We start from the raw sequence: 13,541 nt of genomic DNA, 5'->3' as shown, positions 1-13,541 counted from the left end.
AAAAAAATATTAACTTATAAATTAAGAGACATTTTCTGAAAATTGAATTATTTGACAAATGATAATTTTTAGAAAATATTATGATTTAAGCATGAAATTGTTTTTAAGTACTTAGTATTTATACCTATCATAAAGGTAGGTTTATATGCCTTCATCGACAAAAAATTGTTTTGAAAAATGTTCAACCAGTGTTAAGTTTTTTATTAATTTATCTTAAATACGGTTTTTAATATGTAGCACCTTTTTTAGTTTTTGTTTCCTAAACATTTGAAATTATTTTTAAAATATTTTTCAAACATGGGCGTATTAAAGAGTACATATTTCTTCATGGTTTCCATGTGTTTAAAAGTTTTTATCTTAGTTCATTTTGCTCTGCAAATTAGAGGAAAACTTGATTTTTTTTTAGAAATTGTTAACAATTATAAGGTATCCCATATACGTAAACAATAAATATTTTGACAAAAATTTTAGAAATCCTGTATGACAATGACCTCCTTATTGTATCCTAATACAAAAAAGTTTAATTCATTAGGATGATTTAATTAAAAATCATCAAATACCGCAAAAAAATGGAATGTCGCATTTTTTTATGGGTCATACTGTATTAACGCATTTCATTCACACTTTTTTGATAGAACTTACATCAATGACAAGACTCGAACTCGGGACCTACTGCTTCACTGCTGCCTGCATCTGCTCTTCTCCAATCCGGACTACATGAATTAGGCGATTTTAAACAGTATTTAAACATTGAGCCCAATACGCTACCGTTCATGTGTTTCTTAAACATCGCTTAAGTTTTGTTATTCGACTAATTGTTTACATCAACACTGAAGCTGATCAATGTTTGATTAATCATGTCCGCAACGTTTGTTCATGTAAATAAAGAGCTTAATAGTAGTTGTATGATCACCTAGCTTCGAAGCGGTGTTGTTTTTCATATTCGGTGATTTTTCAAACATGTTTCATTTCTCATACCCAATAAAGTTATTTGTCATTTGTTTTCGGAGCTTCGATTTCGTGTACGGAAGAAAAATATGTTTCTTCTCTTGTGAATCTTCTTATAAAAAGTAGATCCTGAACCCGGTCGAGATTGGAAGGCTTAACCCATGTTACGATGAAGGAACCGTCAGGGAGGAAATTTCTCGACGGTGCTAGTTAGAAGAGCCAGCTGCCGTTTTCAAGCACGGTAATTTTGCTGCTGTTAGTCAGAATAGTGTGAAAGGTGAGTCGTGATGTTTTTTGAAGTGTGATTTAATGATTTAGAGCTGCTGCAAGGCTCTTGTTTGAGGTGAAATAATATGCAGCCGGTGCTTGTTAGGTTCATAATCAACAACAACCATGTTTACAAATTTAAACATGGCGAACAATGGTAATTAAGTGATATTATTACACTGCTAATCAGCAGCTGAACAAAACGATTAAGCCAGTATCCTTAAACTATATAAACATATATGTTTAAGCTACTTGTTCCACTGTGAATAATATGTGGAATAATGGCATCTAATGTGTCGGAAACGGCTTCGTACATTATTAAAACACTATTAGAATATTGATGGAAATATCTAAACAACTTTCTTTAAACTTTTGTTCGATTAGTTGTTCAATTAACAAAAATATGATGAACAAAAGTGCTGTTTTCGCTTTTGAAATAACTTTTTTCAACACATACTCTTGTTCAACTGTCAGCGCTTTTATAGAACACTCGTTAAAATGACATGCTTATTAGTGGTTCTGAATTGTTACTTGGGATATCAACATATATTATAAGTTCAAAATACCATACATGACTATATGTCAATAGTAGCACATATAGTGTTGGTTTTTTTTTGCAGATTAATTGTTCAACTGTGCTACAACCAATTGTTATGCAGTGATTTGTAAGCAATACTGGATAATAAATTCATCATATTCCTTACTGTTTTGTGATAAATTTACTGTCATATCGGAATAACATGGGAAAAATAATTTACACAAATGACAAATGGCACGGAAAAAATACACGGTAATGAATATTATTGGGTGCCCGATTGGACACACAAAATTCAACGTTTTGCTTCAGTTCTTTCAGGTCTTTGAGTTAGTCTATGGTAGCACCAAAACATGCTTGAGAATATTCAATTGTATAATTGACAACTTCTATTCGGCTTTAGCTGTACGTCACTGATAAAACTACAGTGGAGGACAGCTTCGCCAAACATCCTTGAACGACATCGCAAACATACCAGGGTAAAACCCATGCATAATAACCGATAGTGCATTAGGAAATCCAGAGAGAAAAGTCTGAATCCAGTGCCACGAAAACATCACCCGATAATGCCCAGACCCAGACCTCGGCGTATAATGTGACACAGCTGCTGCATCTGATCGATTTCATTTCAGATTACACTAGTTTACAAAATAAAACGAAAGTCGTGAACTTCTGTCAACGACCAAAATTTTTGAAGCATAATTTAGCGCTGATTTCGAAACCGCGCTTCAAAAAATTTTAAGTAGAACAGTTTTTGAGTTTTAGCTCAATATCGAGTTTTACAATTTTTTAAAATATGGATTTTAATGAAATTCAAATACCTTGCGTTTTGTTTAACCAATTTTAAATCTTTTTCCATAAATTAAAAGCTAAATATAAAACCATTCGATCATCTGAATGCAGGTTTTGCGTCAGATTGATGTAATTCAATATATAGGCGATTTTTGGGGATGATCTCCTTAAATTTAAGCAAAATTTCCAAAAATTTTTGAAGAAATGTATTTTTTTCAATAAGAAAAAAAACATTTTAAAAATTCTTCCTCGACGTTTATTTGACATATTATATGTAGGCGAGTTACAGTAAAAAAATCAGCTCAATCGGAGCATTGATTACGGAGAATGAGATGTGTGAAGTGAGCGACTTTGCTTAAAAATAGAACAAAAATTAATTTATAATCATCATCCTTGTATGGAAAGTCGAAAAAAATTCCGCTCTACTGTATTTTTTTCCTTCGCGTTTTCGTACTCAGGGCATGATTCTACACCAAAAACGATCATCAGCTTACCGAGTTCAAAAATGCTGTAAACTAGTGTTACAGTACTTTTCTATACCCGAACGCCTAGCAGTAGCATTCGTTGTCGCTCCCTTCACGCACACAACCCATCGGTCGTCAGGAGCCAAACACGAGAGGAAACGAGCCAAGCAACAAAAACGCAACCCACCCAAAAACTCCTTCACCCACACAGCTGCTCCAACCAACCCGAAGCAGTGAGCCGCAGGCTGAAGGCACTCGGTTGTGTTTGAACCGTCATCATCATCATCGTCATCGTTCCTCCACCTCCGCCTCGATGATCGTTCCACGGTGCGGCGGGTTCGGTTGGTGGGTTTTGTTTTTCCTTTTTTTTCGAACAGCCACCGACGACAACAACAACGACGGTCGCGCATTGCAAGGTGATCATCGCCGTCGCCCACCATCCGCCGCGCGTGTGCTGCTGAGGTGAACAAGTGAGCAGCAGCCGCCCTTCATTGATGCTGCTGCTGTTGTTGGTTGCATGGGTTGCATCGATGTCGTCGTCGTCGTTGTCGCTGCGTTGTTGCCGTGATGCGATGCGGATGGAGAAGTTTTTCGGAGGAGGTTGGAAAGCGATTCCTTTTTGTGTGGTGGTGTGAGTGCGCGCGCACTCGGGTCGTCGTCATCTTCGCATCGCATCGGCGACGGGTCAGTCGGTGGGTCGTGGGTAGTAAATTTTGTGCTTTTTCTCTCCCCGTTCTGATGCACAGTGGTGGATGCATGCATTTTATGGACGAGCGCGAGTGTGCGTGGATGATGGATGATGCGTGGCGCTGGCTGTGGTGCATGAATGAGGTGGTATGCAGACGAAATGGGATTTTAACTTGATTTCGTGGAGTTTTCAAACCGGTTTTTGGGATTTTTTTTTTTGCAACGATGACCTCGGCGGTTGCAGTCATTCATAATGGAGGAAAACTTCTCTGATATGAATCAATTTTGAAGTGATTGTTTTAGATGAAAGCTTCTGTTTTATTGCAACGAAAAGCTAATTCCTTTGGAAAGGCTCTTTTGAGTGCAATATCACAACGAAACAAAAAATAACTTTTGGTCTGTGTCAAAAGCAAACTTTTGTGTCTCTGACAGATTTTGGGTCGCTGAATCTGAATCCGGGCTCAGATTTTCTCCAGCACGTCACAATTTTGAGCTACTGTGTATCAAACAATTGTCCGTATAGCAATTTTTTTGTCAAAATAATTTATCATTTAAAGGTTCATAACTTTTTTTTAAACGTGAATCAAAAACGCTGAAATTTTGACTAATCATGAACCATATATTAAAGCTCCGTTGGTAAAATTTGGAGCAATTTTTTTTGTGTTACAGCTTATACCTACGGCTTTCATATGCAGCTTCGTTTGTGGTTTTATATTCACTACAAAAAATATAAAAAATGTGTTTATGTAGTTGACGATGTAAACGAATGTAAAATTTATCTTATTTTGCACATATAACTGCCAAACGTTTTCCACCAATAAAAGTACATTAACTGAACGAAAAATGCATAGGACCTACTCTTCATATGTAGTTTAGTAGGTCCTGTATAAAAATATTACATTATGAGAGTTTAAAAAAGTTGAGAACATTTGGCACTTTTATTGATCAAAATATGAAAAATTTCCAAATGACACTCTGAACATATACAGATTTTTCATATTTTTTGTAGTGAATATAAAACCACAAATGAAGCTGAATATGAAAGTCTCAGGTATAAGCTATAGCACAAAAAAAATTGGAAAAGTTTCATCGAGTACATATAGGACAGACCGGTGAAGTACTAGATTTGTAGTAATGAGCTGAATTTTAGTATGATGAGAAGGTCAGTTCTCATTCTGCAATGAAAAAGCGTGGGTATTATGATTCCTTGTCTAAGTTGATGCTGTTTGAGCAAAACTTTGGGCAACAGCGTTGTTGTTTTCTCCATTTCTTGCAACATAAACAACATAGTTATCCAAAGTTTTGCTCAAACCAGTGAAGAAAATTGTCAGACAAAAGAAGCACAAAACAAGCAACAAAAAAGACGCGGCGATTACTCTTTATTCCAACTGGTAACAGATAATGACATGATCTCGAAATTTTTTGTTGCAGACAAAACGCAAGCTGAATTTGTTGCGTACTTTTCAACTCGTAAATAATCAATTACCGTCGATGGGGGTGACAATGGGTCTGGGGGGTGAGATTGGGTCAAAACGGAGAAACATAAAATTTGAAATAGCTCATTAACTATCGCGAATTTATATTGAAAATTTTATGTTATTTTAAAGAGAAAATGTTTTTACACGTCATGATGCAGAATAAGATGTTTAGCAATAATCGTTTTTTGTTCAAATTGTGGCTAAACTTATATGATGAAACTACTAGTAAATCACTTTGAAAAAATTCTCCTTCGCAATGTTTCACACAAGCACCTAACCATAAATTTTATTATAAGTAGTTAGCTGTAGGTATTACCTGGTTGATGCAACGAAAAAAGTGGGCTGTCAACGCACTTTTTATATAAAAAATCAATATTTGTGACCCTATGTCTAAATATTAAGAATGGGGGTGAGATTGGGTCAATCACGTTATCGAGTGCACATAACCTTAACTAAAAATTCAACTTGTTATCCAGTCCCCATTTGACGTTAAAGTGGTGCCATGTTTACCATATCTTCATAAAAGCATATTTTTTTCGAAAATATATCGAAGAAGTGTCAAGCGAGTGTGTTCATACGTTTAGTGCCTAAAATCATTTATAACAATAAACCTATGCGTTTGGACAGCTCCTCTAATCATCATCTAACGTTCAGTGTACTCCAATATCGTAAGCTCACAAAATAGACTTAATAACGTTCTTCTTCTCCACTCATTTTTGAAATTTTAAGGAAATATCATGAAACTGCCAGACGGAGGTGGGATTCAGGAAATACAGGGGCTATAAAACCGATAAAATAGTATAATGTCGGAAAGTGAATGAACGGCGAATTTTGGTTTGGTTAAACATTTCTTATGCAATCTTTCAATGCGTTCCTCCCTCATTGTAATCCCCCCTTCTCTCATCGAGGTTGAAACTTTAAATGAGGATGATTATGGTGGCTAAAATGGCGATAAAACATACAAGCGTTATTTTATCAAATTTCAACATGTTTTCGGTGGATTAATCATCTTTTAAAATTACAAAAGTTTTTTTTAGTCATGGTTATATTGTTTTTTAAGAAGGTTTACTAGATATGATCAATAAAATTAACTTATATTCTTAGATAGGCGATTTCGAATACTTTGACCCATTCTCACCCCCTCTAAGGGGTGAGATTGGGTCAATTTTCAATCATTTGTAGTTTTGCAAGCAATTCATATAATGTAATACTTTTTTGCTAAACTATCAATACCACATAGAAGAGTATACATACCAAATAAAAAGTTATTCCGACTTCAATTGCATTTGTTATTTAACAAACAATCTTTGAGTATCCTTTTTTGACCCATTCTCACCCCCAACGACGGTATTACTAACCCAAAATTGGAACTTTTTGATGATACATCTTCAGTAGCATTACAGTGTTTACAGACTTGAAGTTACCGATCGAAAATCACAATGCAAGGCTCAAAAATCTCTAAACTCGTGGTGCACGATCTTTGTCCTATTATGTTCATGTTGGGACAAACGTATGTCGCATTGAGTAGAATGTCGCAGCAAATTCAGGTTGCGACATTGTCATTATTGTTGCGTGATAGTTGAATTTTGATTCACTGGCTCAAACAGTATCAAACTAGGCAAGGAATCATAATACCCACGCTTTTTGTACCATTTCATTGCAGAACCGGAGAATTGACCTTCTCACCATACTAAAATTCAGCTCATTACTACAAATCCAGTACTACACCGAACGTGCCCCATTGAGATACCGTCAAGTCGCCATGTGTTCAAAAATCTCCTAAGTTTTATAAAAAAGTTCTATAACTTTCAGAAAACTTATTCAATCTCGCTTCCCCTCGCTCTCGGGATAAGGACAGCTAGGGAAATAGGAAAAGTACCCTGGAAGAGGATACTAACGCATAAGCGTACCACAATGGGTTCAAACTGCGCCCTGAAAAGGGCACTGTAATAACGCATAAAGTGAAAGAGAGCCTATAGCTCTTTACCACAGCGGGTTAAGAACAACAGAATATCCTGAATATTCAGGTCTCTGAAGTCAGTTTCACATGCAAATAAATCAGCTTGCTGAATATTCGCCATGTGGTAACTGAGTCGACAGTGGCCAGTCAATGCTTTGACCAGCATGCTGCAATTCTGCTTTGACAGATTTGTAAGATACTTCGCCACCCATGGAGATGGCTCAGTACAATACAATTTTGTTTGACGACATGACTCCAAACTATTCCAGTATTGTTTGTGCTGAGTGGCAGCCTAGGTGTCAATCTGAAGCTTTACCCTACACTTCGATATCGGAATAGCTGGCTCAGGGCCAATGATGTCATGTGATGCTCCAGTGCGAGCTCACTCATCAGCCAATTCATTTCCAGCGATGGAAGAATGGCCAGGTACACATACAAGGTGAACAGCGTTTTCTGAATTCAGCTCCTCGATTTGAGTTCGACAAGCGATAACTATCTTCGACCTGGAGTTGACCGAAGCAAGTGCTTTAATAGCAGCCTGGCTATCTGAACAGAAGTATATTACTTTGCCCATTGCGTGCTGCTGAAGTGCTGATTGCACTCCGCACATAAGAGTAAAGATTTCGGCCTGAAAAACGGTGCAGTGTCTACCAAGTTAGTAAGACAGATACAGCCTTAGCTCACGAGAATAAACACCAGCACCTGCTCGACCTTCGAGAAGGGAGACATCAGTGTAACATACGATGCCGTCTGAAATACTTCTTTCCAGATATCCAGATGTCCACTCTTCCCGGGAAGGGAATTTCGTGGAAAATGACCTATATGGAAAATTACAAGCAATTGTAAGATCACTTGGAGAAAGGACAATTTTGTCCCAATTTACCAAAAGTGGAAACAACGTGGTGTGTGTTGATGTGCGGTTCACAGGAGTTTCCTCTAGTAGACCGAGTACCCGTAATCGGTAAGTGCAAGAAAGTGCTTTTTGTTTGAGATGAATGTGTAGTGGAGCAACGTCAAAGAGAACTTCGAGCGCTGCCGTGGGAGTTGAAGAGAACGCTCCAGACATCGCCATTAAGCACATCCTTTGCAGATGGCCTAACTTTGATTGGATCGTTCTCATTTCACCCTTTTGCCACCACACAAGACATCCATAGGCCAATATAGGCCGAACAACAGTTGTGTAGGTCCATTTGATATACTTGGGTTTAAGACCCCAAGTTTTACCAAAGGTTCGCCGGCATTGCCCGAAGGCCATACAAGCTTTCTTTTTTGATTCTGAACTCAATGTGAGGTGTCTAGGAAAGCTTGGAATCAAGAATGACTCCAACGTACTTTACCTGTTCAGTCACATCGATTTCAGAATCAAAGAGACGCAAAGGTCGAACGCCATTACGGTTTCACCTTTCCGTAAAAAGCACAATAGATGTTTTACTCGTGTTACCGCAACCACTGTGTGGTGCAGCAGATTGTCAGATCCAGATGTGTGAAGCAACCGGCTCATCTCCGGCTCGCTCCTATACACCTCATACCAATAGACTGCGGGTGACATTGATACACACGTATTGTACAATTTTTACGCATTCAGTGAATTATTAGTCGATCTGAGTACGTAGTAAGTACTCGTAGTATTCAAAATACTCTGCAGTATAGAGTTTAAATAATTAAGATTGGACTGTAGCGCAGGTGTAAATAGTTAACAGTACACAGAAATGTGAGTAAATGTAATCCTATTTGTTTTTGAAATTAATAATAATAAAATACCCTTGCAGCTTTAAAGTTGCACAGTTTGGCAACTAAAGGACTGTGTTTTATCTTCTTATCTGCGCCAACATTCTTTAAAGATTTCTGCTCCAGAGTTGGACAGAATTCTTCCAGTACTAGTGGATCGGTTGTCTAAATCGTTATAGAAAAACATAGTATGATCTGCAGTAAAGATCAGGTGAAATTTGATTGATTCGTAGTCAGAATCGATAGCAGCTTCTCTTGGTCTGCCTTTGTTAAGCGAACACATTGTATTCGCACATCAGAGCACAGTGGCTCAGATGCACTGTGAATGAATATTGCAGTCAGATAATCATTTGCCGCAGTATGGCCTCTGAAGTGGACAGTATCCGGATCAAAGCTAAGTCTGCACGGCATTAGCTCGAGTCAGAGTGGTTACAACTTCAATCATATTTCCAGTTGAAGGCGATTGAAGCAGAGAAGGCCTTCCTCAGAAAGAAGTCTGAATTGCTGCAGCAGTTGGAAAACGTTAGAAGTCGATCGAGCAATCGAAACGTAATCAACGAGAACGTAGTATGTGATTCGCGGCTGGCAGCTAGGGTGAATGCATCAGTAACAGCTTCTACAAACGGAAAATCTTCGTCAATATCTTCGACACCAGTCGTGTCGACCAACACAGTGGTTTGGAATAGTCCAGTTCGTTCCAGTATCCAAAGTGGATGCACGTCGATGGCAAAATTCACCATACCATCAATCGTCATGAAGGCTTCAGTACCTGCACCTATTTCAACGGAAGCGATTGTAGCAAGTCCATTGCGGCCAGGTTACACGCTCAAAAATCCGTTCTGATTTTTGTGAACAAAAAATCATGGCAACTGGAACAGTCCGTCAACTTGGTTTCGTGATATAAATCATATTTTCGTGATTTATTGCAACTCCTTTCTGCGAACATGTTCTCGAATCTAGGATCAAAAGATCATATCTGTTTCCTGTCATCAACAAACTCGTTACATTTCGGAATGATAGAACAGAGTTCTTGTTTTCGTGATAATGAAATTCCGTGCGCGTGATTTTGTGCTCGATAACGGGAACAAATTCCACGACTATTTGGAGCTGTCACTTTCTGTAACGCATCGATGAAGAAAAATAAAAAAAAAATAAACGGATCATCATCAAACAAGACGTGGTAAGCGTATTTTTGTATTTTTATTTGAAATATATAACAATTTCAAAAGGATTTTACGAAAATAACTAGTAATTATTGTATTCTACAGGGGATAGACAAAATGATCGGGACAGGCAAAATTTTCACTTTTCAAAAAATGTTCAATTAGCTGTAACTTTTCGAAAAGTGCATCAAATATTCTCAAATTTTTACTGTAAGTTCTTCAACTAGTTGTGTATCAGTGGACAAAATTTGGAAAAAATCGGACAATTCTTCACGAAGTTATAAAGATTTTTGAAAATGATAAAATTATCCGACAGCCAACTTTGAGCAGTTATATCTCCGGATTCAATTAACCGAATGTAATGAAATTTTGACTATTAATGACTTATATAATGAGCTATGAAAAACCATTGACTTAACTTAATATTCTCAACACGGAAGAAAATTATAACGATTAGATTATTTTTCTAATAAAACACCAAGTTATCCAAAACATCAACATCGTTTCAGAATTCAAGTTGCAAATTATAGTTCATTGAGTTTCCCTCTAATTGACTTATATATAAATGCGTTTTGAAGGAAAGTAACAACATAGCCGCCAATAAATTGAAAAAGTAATGGGATGCATATTAAAAATAGACCAATTTACAAAAAAATCATGAAAAAAATAAAATCGCTATAACTTTTTCGCTTGTTAAAAATTTCAAGTTAAGTCAAATGTTTTCCAGAGTTCATTATACAAGTCATGAATGGTCAAAATTTCATTGCAATCGGTTCATTGAATTCGGAAGTATAACAGCTCAAAGTTAGCTATCGGATAAATTTATCTTTTTCAAAAATCTTTATATCTTCGTGAACAATTGTCCGATCTTTTCCAAATTTTGTCCACTGATACACAACTAGTTAAAGAACTTACAGTAAAAATTTGAGAATATTTGATGCACTTTTCGAAAAGTTACAGCTAGTTGAACATTTTTTGGAAAGTGAAAATTTTGCTTGTCCCGATCATTTTGTCTATCCCCTGTAGGTGTGCAACCTTCTCAAATAGGAAATACTAGCTCCTATGCACGTCGAAATGTTCTGGCAGACTCATCAGATTGCAGAAGAGACGATTGTCATCTGTGCTGAAATCACCTTCAAACAACCGCAAGCATTGACCTGGTTAATGCAGTGAAAATGCTGAAAATTCTATTTCCTGTACGTGGGAATGTGCCAGTGATCAGCGACCTCGTTTTCCTCGTGAAAATCCAGCCAGGACTCAGGAGGAGCAGCCTCCTCATTTTCTATTCCGACTCCCGGAGACCGATGGTGCATATCTTGTGATGCTTGGCTGGCGGTTTCGCAAATTTTCTACCAGATGAAGCTGGAACGGAACGCTTCAGGCGATCGAGGGATTAGCATAGTCTCGGAATCGATTCTACCACTACGATAATCATTTGCCGTCTTCCAAAATGACAACAGTGATTCATAGTGATAAATAAAACATGATTGTGAACATAGACCCACCATACAATTTGTTTAAAGAATAGAGATTAAAGTGATCTTTTAATAAAATGTCTCTGGAATCGAGCAATTTTTAGCACTTTTCATGGAGGGTGGGTTCAGGAACAAATTTACAATTGCATGGTTTTTGTTCAGGCGGCGTACATTGCTTTTGCGCAGACCGTGAACTAAGTTCTCGGTGCCGTGATTGCAATCACGGCTACAAGAACACAGTTCCTGATCCCGTGATTTTTATTCTGCTGGGCCTGTCGATCTGTTGCAGACCATGAACTATGTTCCCAGAGCCGTGAATATGAATCACGGCTTCTGGAACACAAATCACGTTCTTATAATGTTTGTTCTGCAATTGTTGTTCGTCAGGCGTTACTCAGACGTTACGTACATGGTGTGGAACAAATTTCGCGGTATCGTGATTTTAAATCACGGTGTATATTTGTAAACGAAGTTCTCGCTTGATCTGGAATTCGTGACTGCATGTGGACAGTTTTCGGAACGGATTTATTTGCGTGTATATCGAGAGATCATTAATGGGCGATGAATTCGTAGGTTACATCAAATGCAGAAACTGGCAGATAAAAAATCGTATGACAAAGATCATTTGTAGATATAGGAAAGCTGTTGAAAGTCTGGAACATATATTGGCAGTCGGCATGTGGTGCTACAGTTTAAGCGGTTGTTCACGGGGTGGAGAATGCTACCGCAACCACTGTGTGGTGCAACAGATTGTCAGATCCAGATGTGTGAAGCAACCGGCTCATCTCCGGCTCGCTCCTATACACCTCATACCAATAGACTGCGGGTGACATTGATACACACGTATTGTACAATTTTTACGCATTCAGTGAATTATTAGTCGATCTGAGTACGTAGTAAGTACTCGTAGTATTCAAAATACTCTGCAGTATAGAGTTTAAATAATTAAGATTGGACTGTAGCGCAGGTGTAAATAGTTAACAGTACACAGAAATGTGAGTCAATGTAATCCTATTTGTTTTTGAAATTAATTATAATGAAATACCCTTGCAGCTTTAAAGTTGCATAGTTTGGCAACTAAAGGACTGAGTTTTATCTTCTTATCTGCGCCAACAACTCGGATTAACCGAAAGGCCATATTGGCGACACTAACCCTCAACTACCTGAAGGGCGCTTTGCATCAGGTCGAACAGGGTGGTGATACACATACCAACTAACAATGCTAGGTAGTCGTCGGCAAAACCATAAGTAGGATAACCGCTATTATTGAGTTGCCTCAATAGCGTATCTGCTACGAGATTCCACAAAAGCGCTGGCAAGGCTCCCTCTTGTGGGCATCCACAAACACTCAATTTCCTAATCCCTGCTAGACGCAATGTCGAGAAGAGATGTCGGTTTTTGAGCATTTGATGAATCCAATTGGAAATCATTGGAGATATACCATGACTCCGTGCGGCTTCCAATATGGCATCGAAAGGCACCCTCGATATCTAAGAAAACACCCAAGCAAGATTGCTTTTGAGCGAATGCTTTCTCGATATCGTAAACAACCTTGTGTAAAAGAGTCACAGTGGACTTACCAGATTGGTAGGCATGTTGGTTCACATGAAGAGGCACGTTGACCAGATGAACATCACGGATATGATGATCCACAATGCGTTCAGAAGAAAAGAGGTCAAACTGATAGGTCTGAAACTCTTTGCTTCTTCATACGACGAACGACCCACTTTTGGAATAAACCTCACAGTAATATCCCGCCAGGATTTGGGAATATACCCTGTAGCAAAACTGCAAACAAGTATTTTTTTTCAAAACATGTTTGAAATGATCAAATCCCTTCTGAAGCAAAATAGGATAAATCCCATCTGCCCCAGGAGATTTGAAAGGAGCAAAGCTATTAAGTGCCCACTCAATCGATTCTATAGTTACGATACTCCGAGCCGAAGCCAAGAAATCGTAACTACAAGAAAAGACATCAGGTTCATCCGAAGATGTAATAAACACACATCTAGGGAAGTGTGTGCTGAATAAGCATTCCAGAACT

At 37.9% G+C, this 13,541-nt stretch overlaps 1 protein-coding gene and 1 long non-coding RNA gene across 2 annotated transcripts in view; one reads left to right on the top strand and one right to left on the bottom strand.

Moving 5' to 3' along the window:
- The window catches only part of LOC109424624 (protein charlatan), a 181,552-nt gene that overhangs the window by 150,755 nt on the left and 17,256 nt on the right, over nt 1-13,541 (bottom strand). The window lies entirely within an intron of this gene.
- LOC134291643 (uncharacterized) lies at nt 9,684-11,594 on the top strand. Its single transcript, XR_009999201.1, has 2 exons — nt 9,684-10,039; nt 11,049-11,594. It is a non-coding gene; the product is annotated as an uncharacterized LOC134291643 (long non-coding RNA).

The sequence above is a fragment of the Aedes albopictus genome, chromosome 3 (assembly GCF_035046485.1).
Source record: "Aedes albopictus strain Foshan chromosome 3, AalbF5, whole genome shotgun sequence".
In the NCBI taxonomy this organism is placed as follows: Eukaryota; Metazoa; Arthropoda; class Insecta; order Diptera; family Culicidae; genus Aedes; species Aedes albopictus.
The sequence above is the reverse complement of the archived record's forward strand: the minus strand, read 5'-3'. Positions and strand labels throughout refer to the sequence as shown.